The 20,508-nt window shown below is 37.7% G+C and overlaps 1 non-coding gene across 1 annotated transcript; it reads right to left on the reverse strand.

Annotated features, from left to right (window-relative positions):
• Nucleotides 1-330: 330 nt before the first annotated feature.
• LOC112764207 (small nucleolar RNA R71) lies at nt 331-434 on the reverse strand. Its single transcript, XR_003183053.1, has one exon. It is a non-coding gene; the product is annotated as a small nucleolar RNA R71 (small nucleolar RNA).
• Between the last annotated feature and the right edge of the window lie 20,074 nt (nt 435-20,508).

The following is a 20,508-nucleotide window of genomic DNA, read 5'->3' on the forward strand; positions in this document are numbered from 1 at the left end:
CCAGATTTTACACTGCAACCGTATCAAGTGCATCACCCAACGGTGGCTGCAGATTTTGAACTGAAAACTGCATTAATCAACTTGCTTCCCAAGTTTTATGGCTTACCTGCTCAAGAGCCTATTAAGCACCTTAGGGATTTCCAGACAGCATGTTCTACTGTTAGGCGTCATGGTGCGGATGAAACTTCTATTCTGTTAATCGCCTTCCCGTTTTCTCTTGAGGGAAAGGCGAGGAAATGGTACTACACCCAACCTGAAGCAACTGTTACTAACTGGGATACGCTTAGAAGAGAATTTTTGGAGAAATACTTTCCATCCGAAGTTACTGATAGATTGAGGAAAGAAATTTCTATGATTATTCAAGGCGAATTTGAGACTCTCTACGAATATTGGGAGCGCTTCAACAATCTCCTGGACGCATGCCCCCATCACATAATTGACAAGTTGGTGTTGATCAGCTACTTCACACAAGGCATGAAGCCTCAGGATAAGACCACATTGGAAGGTGCTAGTAACGGTTCTATGAAAAAGTACAAGACCACAGATGAAGCATGGCAACTGATCAGCGACTTAGTTGAATCCACTAGGAATCACAGGCATAGGCACAGCCACTCAAAAGCTGTTGCTGAAATTTCCTCCAGTAAAGAGACTACTGCTCTGACCCAGAGTATATGTGAAATGACCAACCTATTAAAACAGATGCAGTTGAATCAACAACAAGCACAACAATTTCAGCCTCCCCCGCCACAACAAAGCCAACAGTTGGTTCCACAAAGAGTATGCGGGATCTGTGCTGATTATAGTAATTATACTGATGAATGTCCACAGCTCCAATAGGAAGACAATACTGTGGGAACCACTCACAACTTCTATGACCGCCCAAATCAAGGATACAATCAAGGTGGCAACTACAACCATGGATGGTAGGACAATTTCAACCAAGATTGGAGAGATAATTCTAACCATGGTTGGAGAGACAACTATAACAGAGGAGGCAGAGATAATAATGGAAACCAGAGGTGGAATAACAGTAACAACAACAGACAGCAGAATCAGAACCAACCTTACAGAGCCCCTCACCAAAGACAGTCTCAAGGACCCCAGCACAACCAACCACAAGTACCTCAGATCACTTATTCTAATTCTTCATCAAATGACGATATGCTCCGTTCTCTTGCACAAGGGCAACAAGACATGCATACGCAGCTGAATTATACTTTAAATGGTCTGACTACCACTTTAGAAGCTCTCGTCTCCTGGTTAGATTCCTCACCTAGTTCCACTAATCAACCTTCAAGCTCCAGTGGAATTCCTTCTCAACCCCTACCTAATCCCAAGGGTGGCATCAATGCCATCACTCTGAGGTCCGGAACCACATTACAGGAGAGGAAGCAGGAGGAGCCAAGCACAACAGTACACGTCCCAGTTGAGGATATGGTGGAAGTGGAAGATGTTGAAGAGGAAGAGGACGTACAGAACATAGTTGAAGAAGAAGCAGCTCAACCACGGAATGAAACACCAAAGGATGCAGAAGCTGCAAGCAACGCCCTCCCTATTCCTTTCCCACAACTTGCAAGGAAGTCCAGAAAGCAGATGAAACTTGATCCCAAAATGATAGAAATATTCAAAAAGGTCGAGGTAACTGTTCCCCTTTTTTATGTTATTCAGCAGGTACCTAAATATGCAAAGTTTCTAAAAGATTTGTGCATACATAAAGATAAAATTAATGAATTCGAAACTATTCCTTTAGGTAGTTCTATATCTGCTTTAATGGGAAATATACCTGAAAAATGTAGTGATCCAGGTCCATGTATGGTTAACTGTACCATTGGAGGTGTAATATTTTCTGATTGCATGTGTGATTTAGGAGCGTGCGTGAGTATTATGTCTTTGTCTATATATGATGCTTTGAGGCTCCCTCCCTTAAAAAGGTCGGCAGCTCATTTTGTGTTAGCAGATAAAAGCATTATTACAGTGGCTGGAATTACTGAAGATGTATTGGTGAGCATTCAAGGGCTCACATTTCCCATTGACTTCTATATCTTGGAGATGCCCCAAAATGACTTAGGAAAGCCGTCATCCATCCTACTTGGAAGACCATTCTTGAAGACTTCAAAGTTCAAGCTGGATGCCTTTTCAGGAACCTATTCTTTTGAGATAGACGGCCGAGCAGTGAGCTTCAATCTGAATGAAGCTATGAAGCATCCTCCGGAAGATCATTCAGTATTCCAATGCGACATTATTGATGAGATTGTAGCTGCAGTTCACCAGGAGGAAATAGAAGAGAAACACATGGAGCAAGGTCCAAGTGTGGGGACATCCTTTGAACAAAGTGAGGATGCCTTGCCATTATTCTTATCTCCAGAAGGTCCAGAGCCTAGCCATGAGCAGAAATTGGAATTAAAACCCCTTCCTTCACACCTCAAGTATGCTTACCTTAAGGATAAGCAGATGTTCCCAGTTATCATTGCAAAGGAGCTCACTTCCCAACAGGAAGAACAACAGCTTAGTGTGTTGAGGAAGCATAAGAAAGCAATTGGATGGAGCTTGGCGGATATAGTAGGCATCAGCCCTCAAGTTTGTGAACACAGAATATTCTTAGAAGAAGGAGCAAGGCCTGTCCGTCAGACTACTTGAAGTAGATATCATTTACCCCATCTCAGACAGTGAATGGGTCAGTCCAGTACAAGTGGTGCCCAAGAAGTCTAGAGTCACAACAGTGAGAAATGAGCATGGAGAGCTTCTGACAACCAGAGTGCAAAATTCATGGAGAGTTTGTATTGACTATAGGCGTCTAAACCAAGCCACTCGCAAGGATCACTACCCCTTGCCATTTATTGATCAGATGCTTGATCGCCTGTTAGGTAAATCTCATTATTGCTTTTTAGATGGTTATACAGGTTATTTTCAAATCCATATAGCTCCGGAAGATCGGGAAAAGACTACTTTTACATGTCCTTTTGGAACTTATGCTTATAAGAGACTGCCCTTTGGCTTATGCAATGCACCAGCTACTTTCCAAAGGTGTATGATGAGTTTTTTCTCTGATCTCATAGAGAACTGTATGGAAGTTTTTATGGATGACTTTAGCGTTTATGGTGATTCATTTAACCTTTGCTTGGATAGTTTATCTAGAGTATTAGATAAGTGTGTTAGTTCAAACATTGTTTTAAATTTTGAAAAATGTCACTTTATGGTCAAACAAGGTATTGTTCTGGGACACGTTATTTCTAATACTGGTATCTTTGTAGACCCAACAAAGGTAGATGTTATTTCTAGTTTACCTTACCCCTCCTTCGTGAGGAAAGTTCGTTCGTTCCTTGGCCACGCAGGTTTTTACAAGAGATTTATTAAGGACTTCAGTAAGGTAGCATTGCCTTTATCCAGACTACTGCAGAAAGATATTGAGTTCGAGTTCAGTGAGGATTGCATACACGCGTTTGATAAGCTGAAGATCGCTCTGACTCAAGCTCCAATTGTGAGAGGACTAGACTGGAGCTAGCCATTTGAAATCATGTGTGATGCCTCCAATCATGCAGTAAGAGCAGCACTGGCACAACACGAAGGTAAAGATCCTTTTGTAATTGCTTATGCATCTAAGACTTTAGATGCTGCTCAGTCTAATTATACTACTACTGAAAAAGAGCTTCTAGCTATTGTTTATGCTCTGGATAAATTCCGAACCTATTTACTTGGTACTAAGGTAGTAGTGTACTCAGACCATGCAGCTCTAAAATATTTATTAGCTAAAAAGGAGTCTAAACCAAGGCTAATACGTTGGATACTACTGCTACAAGAATTTGATTTAGAAATTAAGGATAGGAGTGGTAACCAGAATTTAGTGGCAGACCACTTGAGTCGCTGATGATTAGATTTTTGACAGTTTAGAATTTCACTAATGAAATCTCGTTGTAAAGTATAGTCTCTAAACCAACAATAATCCTTTCATACAAAAATTTGTTTGTCACAAGTACAAACCCCTAAAATCTATAAACCGTAGTATTTAAACCTCGGGTCGTTCTCTCTAGGACTTACAATAAAGTGCCTTGTTATTGGTTATGAGTTATTTTGGGGTTTTGATAAGAAACATGAAAGATAAATGGCAATGGAATTTTATTAACAAAATGGTCTTGGCAAGGTTTAGTTGTCAAGGTTTTTCATCATCATCACTAGCCACAAGTATGGTAGTTGCAAGGATTAATCCCACTTAGTTATCCATCAATCAATTGACTAAGGAAAGTTAAGTGAGCTATATCAATCCTAGTCCATAAGTCCTAGCTTTTCACTAATTGGATTAATGAAGGCTAGAGTCAATGGCTATCAACTATCAATCAATTGGACACTAGTAACTCAAGAAATCCTAAGTTACCTTCTCAAGCCAAGAACATAAAATTCTATTCTAACATTCTCCCAAGCATTTAATCAAACACTTGGAAGGTGCAAAAGAAAAGTATAGTAAATCACAACAAGAATGAATTATAACAACAATTAGATGCAAAGAATTAACAACAACAATCAAGAAAATCACAATTATCATGAATTACCTCAAATTGCATTATTGAAAGAAAACAAAGGAACAACAATCTATCCAAAACAAAGTGAAGAATTACAATTATTAAAGCATATAACTAGAAAGAGGAAGAGGAGGAGAGTAAGAATTGATAAAGGAGAAGTGAATCAAAGCATGAATTAAACCTAGATCTAAGAAGAGAGATTAACCTAAACCTAATCCTAATTCTAGAGAGAAGTGAGAGCTTCTCTCTCTAAAACTAACTAATCCTAATCCTAATGATGCTAAGTGATAGATTCATGCCTTCCCCTTCTATCCTTGGTCCTTTTAATGCATTTTGGCGCCAAAGTTGGTTCAGAAACTCCCCAAGATCACCAGGCACGTGCTACTTTAATGAAGTCATGTGCGGACTGCGACGCTTGCGCACACGGTACGCGTGCGCATCCCTGGCCGATTCTGCAATGTGCGCGCGAGCGCCTTGTGCACACGAGCGCCTTGTGCGCGCACGCGTGCATGGCTGATTTCATTTCTTTGGCTTTTTATGCTTCTCTCCATTTATATGCTTCCTTCCTTGCCCCTTTGATCCATGCCTAGCCTATTTCAATCCTGGAATTACTAGCAAACACATCAAGGCATCTTATGGAATCAAGGAGGAATTAGAATTCATCAAAATAAGGCTTAAAAAGCATGTTTTTACACTTAAGCACAAATACGGGAGAGATTACAAAACCATGCTAATTCATAGGCTAAATGCGAGAAAAGGTCATCAAAATACTCTAAATTCAATACAAGATAAACCCTAAAAATGAGGTTTATCAACCTCCCCACACTTAAACCTTAGCATGTCCTCATGCTAAAATAGGAAGGAACTAAAGGGTATGACGTTTATTAAATGCAACTAAACTATATGAACCTATCTAAATGCAACTATCTATAGTGAATGCAAATGCTTGGTCCAAACACGTCAATTCCCAAGAGAACATGTATACGCACAAGAGTTAGAGCAATAGGGATCACGTCCAAACCACAATTATATTGAATTATCAAAAGAAATTCAAGCTTGCAAGAATATAGATAATATGGGTGAACACATGTAATTGAACTTTTGAACCCTCACCGGATGTGTATCCGCTCTATTCACTCAAGTGTTTAAGGGTTAATTCACTTAATTCCCTTCTAATCATGCTTTCTAAAATTTGATTTTCTTCTAACAATCAACACCGATTCAATGCATGCATACATTCATCATGAGGTCTTTCATTTAGGTTGTAATGGGGCTAGGGTCAAGGTAGGATCATATATGGCTAGTGGACTAGGACTTGAATCTTTGATTAGCTTAAACTTTCCCACCTAACCTATATAATGACCTATACAATTAAGTGCTAATCTAACTACCCATTCTTCACTTCTTTTTTTTTTCATATACTCATGCATTCTATTCCTTGGTTTATAACACTTATGCATTGATTCCTTTTATTGAGCTTCACTTTGGGGCATTTTGTCTCCTTTTTTATTATTTTTTTTCTTCTTTTTTTTTTCTTTCTATTTTTTTCTTTTCTATATTTCTTTCCTTTTGTTTTTTTTTTCATTTCATTTTTTTTCTTTCATACTTTGTACAAGAACATCAATTGCATAAGGTCCTATACATTTAATCAATACATGAATATATTACCAATTCCTAAATATGGAAGTGTAACTACCCCTTTTATCCCATCCAATATTCCCAAGCCTCACCAACTTTGAATAATGAACACTCTCACTAGCCTAGGCTAATCAAAGATCCAAGCAAGGGACTTTCATTGGTTTTCCGCCTTGGGCTTGTAATGTGCTAAGATGAGAATAAGTTGGTTAAGCGTAGGCTCAAAATTGGCTAACAATGGAGAGTAAAAGGTAGGCTATTTGGACAAGTGAGCTAATGAAATAATGGCCTCAATCATACAAATGCATGAATACAAGAAATACATGGACATATAGAATCAAGCAAATCAAGGATCACAATCATAGAAAGGGAATAATTACACACAAGAATGGAAAATAAGTGGTTATAAAATGTAACCACATCAATAGGATCAAAAACTCACAAGCTTGTGTTCTTAGCTCAATACATGCTTCACAAAGTATAGAATTCAAGCAAGTTCCACAAAATATTTTTTTTCCAACCAATTGGGTTAGTGCCCTATAATTAAGTTCCTTGGAAAATCTCAATATTTGACTAAGCATTGTTGTGATTGAGAAATTCTAAAAAAAAATCCCTAGTTTACCCTTTCCTTCATCAATTTAAAGCCAATTTCTTATGCAAAAAGGGTGGCTAAGTTTTATCAATTCAACATGGTTTCTAATCACAACCACAAGCTAAGAAAAAATATGCAAAAGTATATAAAGAAAAATCTAACTAAAAGTATGAAATCTAGCATCTAAAATATCTAAAATCCAAAATATGCAGTAAAAGTATTCCAAAATAAACCAAAATGACAAGTATATACAAAAGTGCGCAAAATAAGATAACTATATAGCATAACTAAAAATATCTAAAATGTTCACTGGTCCTCTAATGGTGCCACCGGCAACCTCCCCACACTTAAGATCAAGCATCGTCCTCGATGCTAATCCTGAGGATCAGGGATAGGTACACCGGTAGGCTCTGGCTCTGGCTGAGGCTGTGGTACCGGCTGAGGCTGAGTCTCCTGTGTCTGAGGTGGTATCTCCATGTGTACTGGCACGTCCTCATGAATCTCCTCAGCATGTAATCTCACTAATGAAATCTCGTTGTAAAGTATAGTCTCTAAACCAACAATAATCCTTTCATACAAAAATTTGTTTATCACAAGTACAAATCCCTAAAATCTATAAACCGAAGTATTTAAACCTCGGGTCGTTCTCCCTAGGACTTACAATAAAGTGCCTTGTTATTGGTTATGAGTTATTTTGGGATTTTGATAAGAAACATGAAAGATAAATGGCAATGGAATTTTATTAACAAAATGGTCTTGGCAAGGTTTAGTTGTCAAGGTTTTTCATCATCATCACTAGCCACAAGTATGGTAGTTGCAAGGATTAATCCCACTTAGTTATCCATTAATCAATTGACTAAGGAAAGTTAAGTGAGCTATATCAATCCTAGTCCATAAGTCCTAGCTTTTCACTAATTGGATTAATGAAGGCTAGAGTCAATGGCTATCAACTATCAATCAATTGGACACTAGTAACTCAAGAAATCCTAAGTTACATTCTCAAGCCAAGAATATAAAATTCTATTCTAACATTCTCCCAAGCATTTAATCAAACACTTGGAAGGTGCAAAAGAAAAGTATAGTAAATCACAACAAGAATGAATTATAACAACAATTAGATGCAAAGAATTAACAACAACAATCAAGAAAATCACAATTAGCATGAATTACCTCAAATTGCATTATTGAAAGAAAACAAAGGAACAACAATCTATCCAAAACAAAGTGAAGAATTACAATTATTAAAGCATATAACTAGAAAGAGGAAGAGGAGGAGAGTAAGAATTGATAAAGGAGAAGTGAATCAAAGCATGAATTAAACCTAGATCTAAGAAGAGAGATTAACCTAAACCTAATCCTAATTCTAGAGAGAAGTGAGAGCTTCTCTCTCTAAAACTAACTAATCCTAATCCTAATGATGCTAAGTGATAAATTCATGCCTTCCCCTTCTATCCTTGGTCCTTTTAATGCATTTTGGCGCCAAAGTTGGTTCAGAAACTCCCCAAGATCGCCAGGCACGTGCTGCTTTAATAAAGTCATGTGCAGACTGCGACGCGTGCGTGCACGGTACGCGTGCGCGTCCCTGGCCGATTCTGCAATGTGCGCGCGAGCGCCTTGTGCGCGCGGGCGTGCATGGCTGATTTCATTTCTTTGGCTTTTTATGCTTCTCTCCATTTATATGCTTCCTTCCTTGCCCCTTTGATCCATGCCTAGCCTATTTCAATCCTGGAATTACTAGCAAACACATCAAGGCATCTTATGGAATCAAGGAGGAATTAGAATTCATCAAAATAAGGCTTAAAAAGCATGTTTTTATACTTAAGCACAAATACGGGAGAGATTACAAAACCATGCTAATTCATAGGCTAAATGCGAGAAAAGGTCATCAAAATACTCTAAATTCAATACAAGATAAACCCTAAAAATGGGGTTTATCAGTCGCCTTGAGCACATTAAGGATGACTCCACTCCTATCAATGATACTTTCCCATTTGATAGCTTAGAGGCAGTATCTAAAGTAGTTCCTTGGTATGCACCTGTAGCTAATTATCTAGTTAGTCACACTTTTCCTCCAAATTTTACTAAGGATCAAAGGGATAAGCTAAAACGTGAGTCCAAATATTATATATGGGATGATCCATATTTATGGAGGTGTGGTGCTGACCAAGTAATTAGACGGTGTGTGCCTCAATCAGAATTCCAGTCTATTTTAGGGGCCTGCCACTCATATGAGAGTGGAGGACATTTTGGCCCTCAAAGAACAGCTAGAAAAGTTTTAGACTGTGGATCTGGTGGCCGACTCTTTTTAAAGATGCTGCTGAATTTTGTAAATCTTGTTTCCCTTGCCAAAGGTTTGGTAATATATCCAAGAGGGATGAGATGCCTCAACAGATTATACTTTTTTATGAAATTTTTTATGTTTGGGGCATCAACTTCATGGGTCCATTTCCAAATTCTAATGGTCAACTTTATATACTGTTAGCTGTAGATTACGTTTCTAAATGGGTGGAAGCAATTCCTACTCGTACTGATGATGCTAACACTGTTGTTTCCTTTGTGAAGAACCATATTATTTGTTGCTTTGGATCACCATGAGCAATCGTGAGTGATCAAGGCACTCATTTTTGTAACAGGAGACTAACAGGATTACTGAAGAAGCATGGGATAATTCATAAAGTAGGAACAGCCTACCATCGCCAGACTAATGAGCAAGCCGAGGTGTCTAATAGAGAGATAAAGCGTATATTACAGAAGATAGTCAAGCCTCATAGAAAGGACTGGAGCACTAGGCTCCAAGATGCGCTTTGGGCATATCGGACAGCATACAAGATACCAATCGGGATGAGTCCCTTCCGCTTAGTTTATGGAAAGGCCTGTCACCTCCCAGTTGAGGTAGAGCACAAAGCCTTCTGGGCGGTAAAAGAATGCAATATGGAATTTGGGAAAGCCGGAGTTGAAAGGAAGTTGCAACTGCAAGAATTAGAAAACCTTCACCTAGAAGCTTATGAGAACTCCAAGCTGTACAAAGAGAAGGTGAAGGCTGTGCATGATAAGCACATCAAGCGGAGAGAGTTCCAACCTGGGGACTTAGTCCTCCTTTACAACTCCAAATTAAGGCTCATGCCAGGCAAGTTGAGATCAAGATGGTATGGTCCCTATCGAGTAGAGAAGGCTAAGCCATACAGAGTCTTTCACTTGAGTCATCCTTCAAGATCTGAATTCATCAAGGTCAATGGACATAGCTTAAAGATTTATCATGATGAGAAGATGCAGAAGAACAAGGAGCTAGAGATCTTTCTCTTGGAGGATCCACCAACAGCAGGAGACTGAGCTAGTGGAGCGTCCAACTTAAGGACATTAAAGCAAAGTGCTGGGTGGGAGACAACCCACCATAGTATGATCATTCTTTTTCCTCTCCTTAGTTTTCTTTTTCAATAACTCTTCTCATTATCAGTACATATCGTTGAATCTTCATCTGCATATTGCATAAAAAAAAAGCACGTGACACGACAGCGCCGCCGACGCGTCTGCGTCAATTGTGCCTTAGGAAGAGAAGAGAATTTTACAGAGAGTCGCGCGAAAGCGTGGCTGGAGGCGTGCCTTTGGCACAAATACGCCCATGCGACCGCGACGCTGACGCGTCCGCGTCTTGTGAAAAATGGCCTCCCACACGTCCGCGTCATCCACGCGAATGCGTGTCCCAAAAAATCGACGTAAAAAGGGGTGTATGGCAAAATGTTAGACTGGAATGGGGCTGGAACCATGCTAGAAGCACAAGCCCTACCACGCGAATGCGTGCCCCACGCGAACGCGTGCCCCACGCATTCGCGTCGTTTTTAAAAAATGGCCTTTCACGTGATCGCGTCACCCACGCGAACGTGTCACCCTAAATTTTGGCAAAATAATTTTGAAACAGAACGTTGCGCGAACGCGAGGCTGCTCTCGCGCCAATAGCACAATTCATATCACGCGACCGCGTGCCCCACGCGTCCGCGTCACTCAGAAATCGTGCCAACCACGCGACCGCGTGCCCTACGCGTCCGCGTCGCCTGCACCACACAGCTTATCCAGATCAGCCAAAATATCATATCTTTTCTTCCCCAAATCCTAATATTTCTTTTCCCTTCTTCTTTCTTTCTTCTTCCTTCCTTCCCTCTTCATTCTTTCCCACTTCTTACTCACTTTTTCCCCCTATTTCTTTTTCCCACTCATCATCAAGGTTCTTTTCTTTCCTTCTTCTCTCTTTACTTTTTCATTTATTATTTTTTATTTTTTTCTTCCTTTTCTTTTTCCTTTCACTATCCATGTTTTCTTTTTCTTTTTCCTTTTAAACTTTTTTTATTGGTGTTGAAAATTTATTTGGGTCTTTGATGAGCGGATAATTTGTACGCTTTTTGGCATTGTTTTTAGTATGTTTTTAGTATGATCTAGTTAGTTTTTAGTATATTTTTATTAGTTTTTAGTTAAAATTCACTTTTCTGGACTTTACTATGAGTTTGTGTGTTTTTCTGTGATTTCAGGTATTTTCTGGCTGAAATTGAGGGACCTGAGCAAAAATCTGATTCAGAGACTAAAAAGGACTGCAGATGCTGTTGGATTCTGACCTCCATGCACTCGAAGTGGATTTTCTGGAGCTACAGAAGCCCAATTGGCGCGCTCTGAATGGCGTTGGAAAGTAGACATCCTGGGCTTTCCAGCAATATATGATAGTCCATACTTTGCCCAAGATTTGATGGCCCAAACCGGCGCTCAAAGTCACCCTCAGGAATTCCAGCGTTAAACGCCGGAACTGGCACCAAAATGGGAGTTAAACGCCCAAACTGGCATAAAAGCTGGCGTTTAACTCCAAGAAGAGTCTCTACACGAAAATGCTTCAATGCTCAGCCCAAACACACACCAAGTGGGTCCGGAAGTGGATTTTTATGTCATTTACTCATCTTTGTACACCCTAGGCTACTAGTTCTCTATAAATAGGACCTTTTACTATTGTATTTTCATCTTTGGATTATTTTAGATCCTTTGATCATCTTTGGACATCTTGTTCTTAGATCATTGGGAGGCTGGCCATTCAGCCATGCCTAGACCTTGTTCTTATGTATTTTCAACGGTGGAGTTTCTACACACCATAGATTAAGGTGTGGAGCTCTGCTGTACCTCGAGTATTAATGCAATTACCATTGTTCTTCTATTCAATTCCGCTTGTTCTTGTTCTAAGATATCACTTGTTCTTCAACTTGATGAATGTGATGATCTGTGACACTCATCATCATTCTCACCTATGAACGTGTGACTGACAACCACCTCCGTTCTACCTTCGATTGGGTGAATATCTCTTGGATTCCTGATACACGATGCATGGTTGATCGCCTGACAACCGAGTGCTCGCCTGACAAACGAGCCAGCCATTCCATGAGATCAGAGTCTTCGTGGTATAGGCTAGAACTGATGGCGGCATTCAAGAGAATCCGGAAGGTCTAACCTTGTCTGTGGTATTCTGAGTAGGATTCAATGATTGAATGACTGTGACGTGCTTCAAACTCCTGAGGGCGGGGCGTTAGTGACAGACGCAAAAGAATCACTAGATTCTATTCTGGCCTGATCGAGAACCGACAGATGGATAGCCGTGCCGTGACAGGGTGCGTTGAACATTTCCACTAAGAGGATGGGAGGTAGCCACTGACAACGGTGAAACCCTTGCATAAGCTTGCCATGGAAAGGAAGAAGAAGGATTGGATGAAGACAGTAGGAAAGCAGAAAGACGGAAGGGAAGGCATCTTCATACGCTTATCTGAAATTCCTACCAATGAATTACATAAGTATCTCTATCTTTATCTTTATGTTTTATTCGTATATCACCATACCCATTTGAGTTTGCCTGACTAAGATTTACAAGGTGACCATAGCTTGCTTCATACCAACAATCTCTGTGGGATCGACCCTTACTCGCGTAAGGTTTATTACTTGGACGACCCAGTACACTTGCTGGTTAGTTGTGCGAAGTTGTGTTTATGCCATGGTACTGAATACCAAGTTTTTGGATTCATTACCGGGGATTAATTGATTTGTGAAAAGTAGTGATCACAATTTCGTGCACCAGTCTTTATTTTCTATATTTCGCTTGTGGGTTATTAAGGATTTGTTTGATAATTATATTACTTTTCTTGGGATTGCTTGCATGTTTAAATTTCTTACTTTGAAAAATATATCTACCATGCACGCTATGTGTTTGTGAAAAAGCTCGTATGGCATTGTGCACTATTTTTAGAATTCTTTTATCCTACTACTCTAAATGCTTGTTTTTCACAAAACTCCTTTTATATTTTATTGATTAAATATAATTGTACTTACAAACAGATTATTGGTTTGAAAAGATTTGGTAATCTAACTTGGACATTGAATGCTTGATCTATGCTACTCATGCCTTTGTCGGCATGCCAATAACCATCTTGCATTTAATTGTTATCACATGCACTTGCTGTATTCCCATTGATGAACTTTTCACATGTAGTCTAGACCATGTGCTATCAACGTTCTTCTTTACCGTGCATTGATTACCACCTTTACTGTTTGCTCTCTTACTCTAATCCTTAGCTTTACATGTACTTACTTCTTCCCTTTTCAGGATGGCCACCAGGAAAGGCAAGGAGAAAGCTACTCCCACACCACCAGCAAGAAGAGGAACAAAAAGAGCATTAGTGGCAGAGCCATCTTCATCAGCGGTGAAACCCTCAACAAAACGAATCAAGAGGATCATCAAGGTCGATGAAAAAGAGAAAGCCTTCCCAGCAAAGGACACTGCGCGGTTTTTTAACCGCTACTGTGAGCAGATGTTCCCCATCCTAGCTGAGAGGAATTATAACAATGAGCACCTTCTCATCCTCCCAACACGCATTGTTGAAATTGTTGAGCCCCACATTGAGCAAAGACAATGGGATTCCTATAGAGACAGCCATGACAGGTTAATCTATCATGGGTAGTTGAATTCTACTCCAACTTTCACTTGCCAATCCTACAGTCTGTCTACGTCCGTCAGAAGCAAGTCCCATTACAGAGGAGGCCATTCGAAAAGCTTTAGATCTTTCCCCTGCTCTCGAAGGATTAGACGCATTTCAAGAAGCCGCACTCAAGCGCCAGACATACCAATTTGACTGGGACGCCGTCCTCAGAATTATAGCACAACCTGGCAGCAGATGGATTTATGGATACCATCGCTCCCGACCTAAGAGAATCTTGGCTTCCGCACTCACATTAGAAGCTCGAGTATGGGCACAGATTATGTCCCATTACGTCTTTCCGAGAACTCACGAGTCCTCCTTCACTGTAGACATGGCTGTTCTACTCTGGTGTATCATTACAGACCAGTTCTTAAACTTACCAAGACACATCCCGAATGCTATGGGACATGTACAAATTACGGGCAACTTACCTTTTCTCACCTTGGTCTCAGACCTCATCTCAGCAGCTGGAGTTTCCCACAGGGCTGGGGACACCAGAGCCATGCTTCCACGGAGTGATCAGTACGTCCCTAACGGGAAATATATTAGACCTCCAGCAGCCACTACCAGCCAACCTGCAGAACCGACTGACGACATTCCTCCTTCCACACCACAAGCACCTTCAACAAATCAGCTGCTCCATCAGATACTTGAGAGATTGGACCGGCAAGAAAAGAAAGCAAAGCTAAGAGAGCGCTGTAACCAGCGCCGATTCACATACCTCAAGGAGCTACTCACAGAAAACCACAGACCTGACAAAGACCTAGACACCCCGGATTCTACTTTCTTTACCAGCACAGGGAGCCATGACGATCCTGATTGTGAAGATACTGCTACTAGCCCCCCTTTATTCTTGACAGATGGCACCAAGAACGGTGCAAAGCCTTAAGTGTGGAGAGGTCGGTCAGTACCTAACTTCCGGAGGTAACTTCTCTTCCCTAACATCAATAAAGTAGGATATTTAGTTATTTTTTCTTTGATTAAAATAGGATAGATTGTTTAATAATAGGTTATTTGCATGCATGTTCTATTTGGTTGAAATATAATGAGTTTCTTTTTCAAGACCCTATTTTTGAACAATTTTATTAATTTAAATCAAAACTTTTTGTGTTAAATTTGTTTGAAGTTGTATTTGGAACATAGTTTTTGAGCTAAAGAACACACAACCCGTGAGATTTTGAGCTTATTTATATGGTTACATTATTTAACCATAATATTTTATTCTTGTGTGTTTACTTCTCTATGATTGTAATTTACATTTTGTTTCATCCTATATGTCCAATGCTTAATGTGTTATATGCATGCATATGATTGAGGCCATTACTTGTTTATCTCACTTATCCCAAATGAGCCTACCCTTTAAATTACCTTTATTAGCTACTTTGAGCCTTTTAATCCCATTTGTTCTATATTTTACCACATTACTAGCCTTAAGCAGAAAATAATTAAATATTCCAATTGAATCTTTAGTTAGTTTAAGATAGAAATTGTGTGTTAATTGAGTATGGAAAGATTGTGGGAACAAGGGTTAATAAGGGAATGCGTCATGATAAAATAATGGGAATTTGGGTACCTACTCATGTGAAACTAGAAAAATTAAAAAAAAAATCCATGTGCATTGATAAGCTATGTTTATTTTTCTATTTAAAAAATATATTAAATAAATATATAAATAAATAAGGGGACAAAATTATCTCAATTCTAAGTCAAGTTAAGCTCCAAGATCAATGCATATGTGATAAAAGTTAAGAGAAAAAGTTAATACATGAGTATGTAATGCAAAGTGAGAAATTTTGGGTAGCTAGGCATGATTCTAAGTTATATAGAGTGTATGTATACTAGGTGAGAGCTTAGGTTAGTCAAAGATTCATATTTTAGCTCACTTAGCCTTATATATATACCCTTACCCTTACCCTTACTTTAGCCCCATTACAACCTTGAAAAGACCTCATGATGTTTGCATTGGTACATTAAATATTGTTTATTGGTTAGGAAAAAAACAAAGTTTAGAAAGCATGATTAGAGAAGGATAGAGTGATTACCCTATACACTAGAGAGATTAGAGTGCACATACACCATCAGTGAGGGTTCAATACTTGATCCTATGTTCTTTGCTTTTATGAGTTGTCTTCTTACAAATTTACCTGTTCTTACTGTATGACTTGAATTAGTGGAATTTGATTTATGTTTGTCTTAAAGAACTTATTTGTTTTTAACCAAGTAGACAAAATCATATAGTTGCATTCATATATATAGGTTGCATTGCATTGCATGAGTCTTACATTTCCCCTACTCATTTAATTTATCTCCTTGAACTAAGCATGAGGACATGCTAATATTTACGTGTGGAGAAGTTGATAAACCATTATTTTATTATTTGTATTGTTTTTAATTGAGTGGTTTTATCAAGTCTTTACCCACTTATTCATATGTTAGCATGATATTACAATTCCTTCCCAAAGTTGTTTTATGGTTGAAAACTTGCTTCCTAGAGATCTTTTTATTGTGTATTTTAATTCTCTTTTATACCATTCGATGTCGTGATCCGTGTGTTAAGTGTTTCAGCCTTCATAGGACAGGAATGGCTTAGAGAATGAAGAGAAAGCTTGCAAAATTGGAAGGAACACAAGAAATCAAGGAGATGACCAGCGAACACCGACGCGGACGCATGGCTCACGCGACCGCGTGAAATGGAGAAAATCGCAGTGACGCGTTCGCGTGCCTGACGCGAACGCGTGGATTGAAATCTGCACGGATGGCGCGGACGTGTGGATGACGCGTACGTGTGGCAAGGAAAAACGCTGGATGACGCGATCGCATGGACGACGCATACGCGTGACATGCGCGATCTGCAGAATTGATAGAACTCGCTGGGGGCAATTTTGGGCCGTGTTGACCCAGTTTTCGGCCTAGAAACACAGACTAAAGCCGGGAAACATGCAGAGACTCGGAGGGAGATTCTCATTAGGATAATTTTTAGTTCTTAGATCGGATTTTACTCCCCCTCTAGGTTTTCTCACTACATATTCATAGTTCTTAGAATTTTATTTGCTTTTGAATTTGGATATTGAGAAGAGTTGTTACCTCCGTCAAGACTTCGTCATTCTAGTTTGTTTTCTTACTTTTCACTTACTCTTTCATATCCTTAATTTGTCCAGAGTTACAATTGGATTATTTTTAGAGTTTATTAATACAAGAACTATTTTTATTTTTAATTGATCTTTCTTATTATTATTTGTCATGTCTTTCTTTATTTTCTCTTTGAATTTTGTGAAGTCTACATTCATGATAATGGAGTAGTTCCCCAACATGATTGGGAGTTGATTAAAAGGAGAACCTTGAGTTAGAATACCCAAGAGTCAAATTGTGATTGGATTTATTGGTGGTTGACTCTCTAGTTACTAACGCTAATACTTCCCAAGGAAAAAGGATTAGAACTTGTGAATAGAAGTTGACTCCCAACTTACTTGACTTTCCTTTATTCAGTAAAGGATAACTAAGTGGAACAACTACCAATTATCAATTGATCTTGAGAAAAATCCAACAAGGATAGAACTTCTAATTAATCTTCTCCTAGTCAAGATCTTTATTTAAATTACATAAATTCTCTTATTTACTTTCCTGTTTCTCAACTCAAAAATTCTTGGAAAACCTTTGACCAATAAGCTGCACTCTTTTGTCAACTCGTTGGGAGACGACCTGGGATTCATACTCCCAGTATTTTTATTCTAATTTTGTGACAACCCTTTTAAATTGATAAGCAGATTTTTGCTGGTTAAGAACTGTACTTGCAACGTATTTATTCCATTGAATTCTTAATTGGTCAATTTTCGCCTCCGTCAATGATCCTAGCAAAGTTATGCAGTAACGGCAGAAACTTCCATTGCACTCATGCCCCAGACTTATCTCTAAAAATAACAGTCCTGAATAATAACATAATGTGGCACTTCACGTACCTTTGAATCTGAATATTGTCAGCCAACACTAAACGATCTTTCAATTCTCGAAACCACGTCAACTTGATGAAGCTTCCTCTACACTCTATCTTCTTAGGTGTAATACCAAACTAATCCAAGCATTCAGCCTCTAATACTTCATAACTACTGAGTGTCGGTCCTGTAACTGACAAACCATTCTTCAGAAGACCAAGAATTATCGCCACATCCTCCAGCGTCATAGCAAACTCACCAACCGGAAAATGGAATGTGTGAGTCTCAGGGCGCTATCTCTCTATCAGAGCATTAACCAATGCCGATTGACATTGGACAATTCCAATCTAGGAAACATGATAAAAGCCTATCTCTCATAAACGTCCCTCCACAATTTGATTGTACGAATCCGGCGGTATATAGTGGTCACATTGCAACATCCGTAAACCCTACAAAATGTAGTTATAGACCACATTAAACAAATATAACCTTATTTAATTAACAAATTAAATTTAACAGAATAAAATCAAATAACCAATAAAACATGATCATATTAACATGCAATCAATAATAATAATAATAATAATAATAATAATAATAATAATAATAATAATAATAATAATAATAATAATATGGCAGTAACGTATTTATTCCATTGAATTCTTAATCGGTCGATTTTCGCCTCCATCAATGATCCTAGCAAAGTTATGCAGTAACGGCAGAAACTTCCATTGCACTCATGCCCCAGACTTATCTCTAAAAATAACAGTCCTGAATAATAACATAATGTGGCACTTCACGTACCTCTGAATCTGAATATTGTCAGCCAACACTAAACGATCTTTCAATTCTCGAAACCACGTCAACTTGATGAAGCTTCCTCTACACTCTATCTTCTTAGGTGTAACACCAAACTAATCCAAACATTCAGCCTCTAATGCTTCATAACTACTGAGTGTCGGTCCTGTAACTGACAAACCATTTTTCGGAAGACCAAGAATTATCGCCACACCCTCCAGCGTCATAGCAAACTCACCAACCGGAAAATGGAATGTGTGAGTCTCAGGGCGTTATCTCTCCATCAGAGCATTAACCAATGCCGATTGACATTGAACAATTCCAATCTAGAAAATATGATAAAAGCCTATCTCTCATAAATGTCTCTCCACAATTTGATTGTACGAATCCGGCAGTATGTGGTAGTCATATTGCAACATCCGTAAACCCTACAAAATGTAGTCATAGATCACATTAAACAAATATAACCTTATTTAATTAACAAATTAAATTTAACAGAATAAAATCAAATAACCAGTAAAACATGATCATATTAACACGCAATCAATAATAATAATAATAATAATAATAATAATAATAATAATAATAATAATAATAATTGCAATACATTAATTAGGTAACTATTTTATTATATTCTAATATTTACACTTCCAACATAACAAACAATCTCTAGTAACTATTCTATTCTATTCTAATAACACACTAATAAATCATTAATCCTTTATTAAATATCTATATTATACTCATAATAAAAATAATTAATTCAATAATTTTTATATATCTTTTATATTATACTATAATAATTTTATTATCGTACTCTTAATAAAAATTATTACTACGATAAATTTATTTATTACTAACAACTAATGCTAATTAATTTATTTATCATCACACATATAATCTAAATAAAGATTATTATTATATTCTTATAATAATTAATTTATTATCACACGTGTATAATAATCTTAATAAGAATTATTACTACAATAAATTTATTAATAACAATTAATACTAATTATTTTATTTCTTTATCATACCTAATAACAATTATTACTACAATCTATTAATAACAATAATTAATTTATTATCATACATTGTACCATAATCTTAATAAAAATTATTATTACATTCATCTTTAACATTATCACTATAATTATTTACTACTAATCCCTAAAACTATTTTAATTTTAAAATATTTAAAAATTATTATTACACTAATCTCTAATATTATCACCATAATAAATAATTAATCTCTAACATTCTTACTATTATTTTAGTTAAATCAAAATATTTAAAAATTAATACTACACTAATCTCTAACATTATCACTATAATAAACTATTAGTCTCTAACATTATAGCTAGCTATTATTTTAACTAAATTAAAATATTTTAAAATAAAAACTTACAGAATTAAGATGATCATTGATCAAGATAATTAGTAACGTGGAGTTCCGGACGATTGACGTCTTTTATTCTCCTTCTTCTTGACATTGTTAAAGGTTAATGGTCCAATATTTTTTTCTTCAAAGATCGAATTTCATTTCATCAATGTAGGAGAATGAAAGTAAAAGTTGGAGAATGAAAGTAAAAGTTGGAGCGAAAGTGAAAGTTGGGGAATGGGTATTCAGTTTGGAGAGTATACAAGCAGAGGGGCTCGGCAGCATGCATGCTTGATGCGTGGCTGTGGGTGCAAATCAGACGATCCGATTTGTGTATCTTTTCAGCCCCTAATCAGACTGTCCCATTACTATGCTTCAAATCGAACCATCCGATTTTTTTATTACAACCGTCACATCTGCGTAAAGCACCTTACACTCCCATAATTCTATTATACTCCATGTTTTTTCCAATATCAAAAATAAAAAAGTGTTAATAATTCACTTAAAGAGTTTATTATTTACAAAGGTGAAGATTTTGGAAAGTTTTAGTAGCACTCCAAAAGTCCAAATCCTTCCAAACCTCTCATTTTCAAGTTTTTTTTTTTTTTTTTGTGTCAAATTGAAAGATTTTCATTTGATTTTAACTAAATTTACTATTTTATTT

This window comes from Arachis hypogaea, chromosome 2, assembly GCF_003086295.3.
Source record: "Arachis hypogaea cultivar Tifrunner chromosome 2, arahy.Tifrunner.gnm2.J5K5, whole genome shotgun sequence".
NCBI classification, from domain to species: Eukaryota; Viridiplantae; Streptophyta; class Magnoliopsida; order Fabales; family Fabaceae; genus Arachis; species Arachis hypogaea.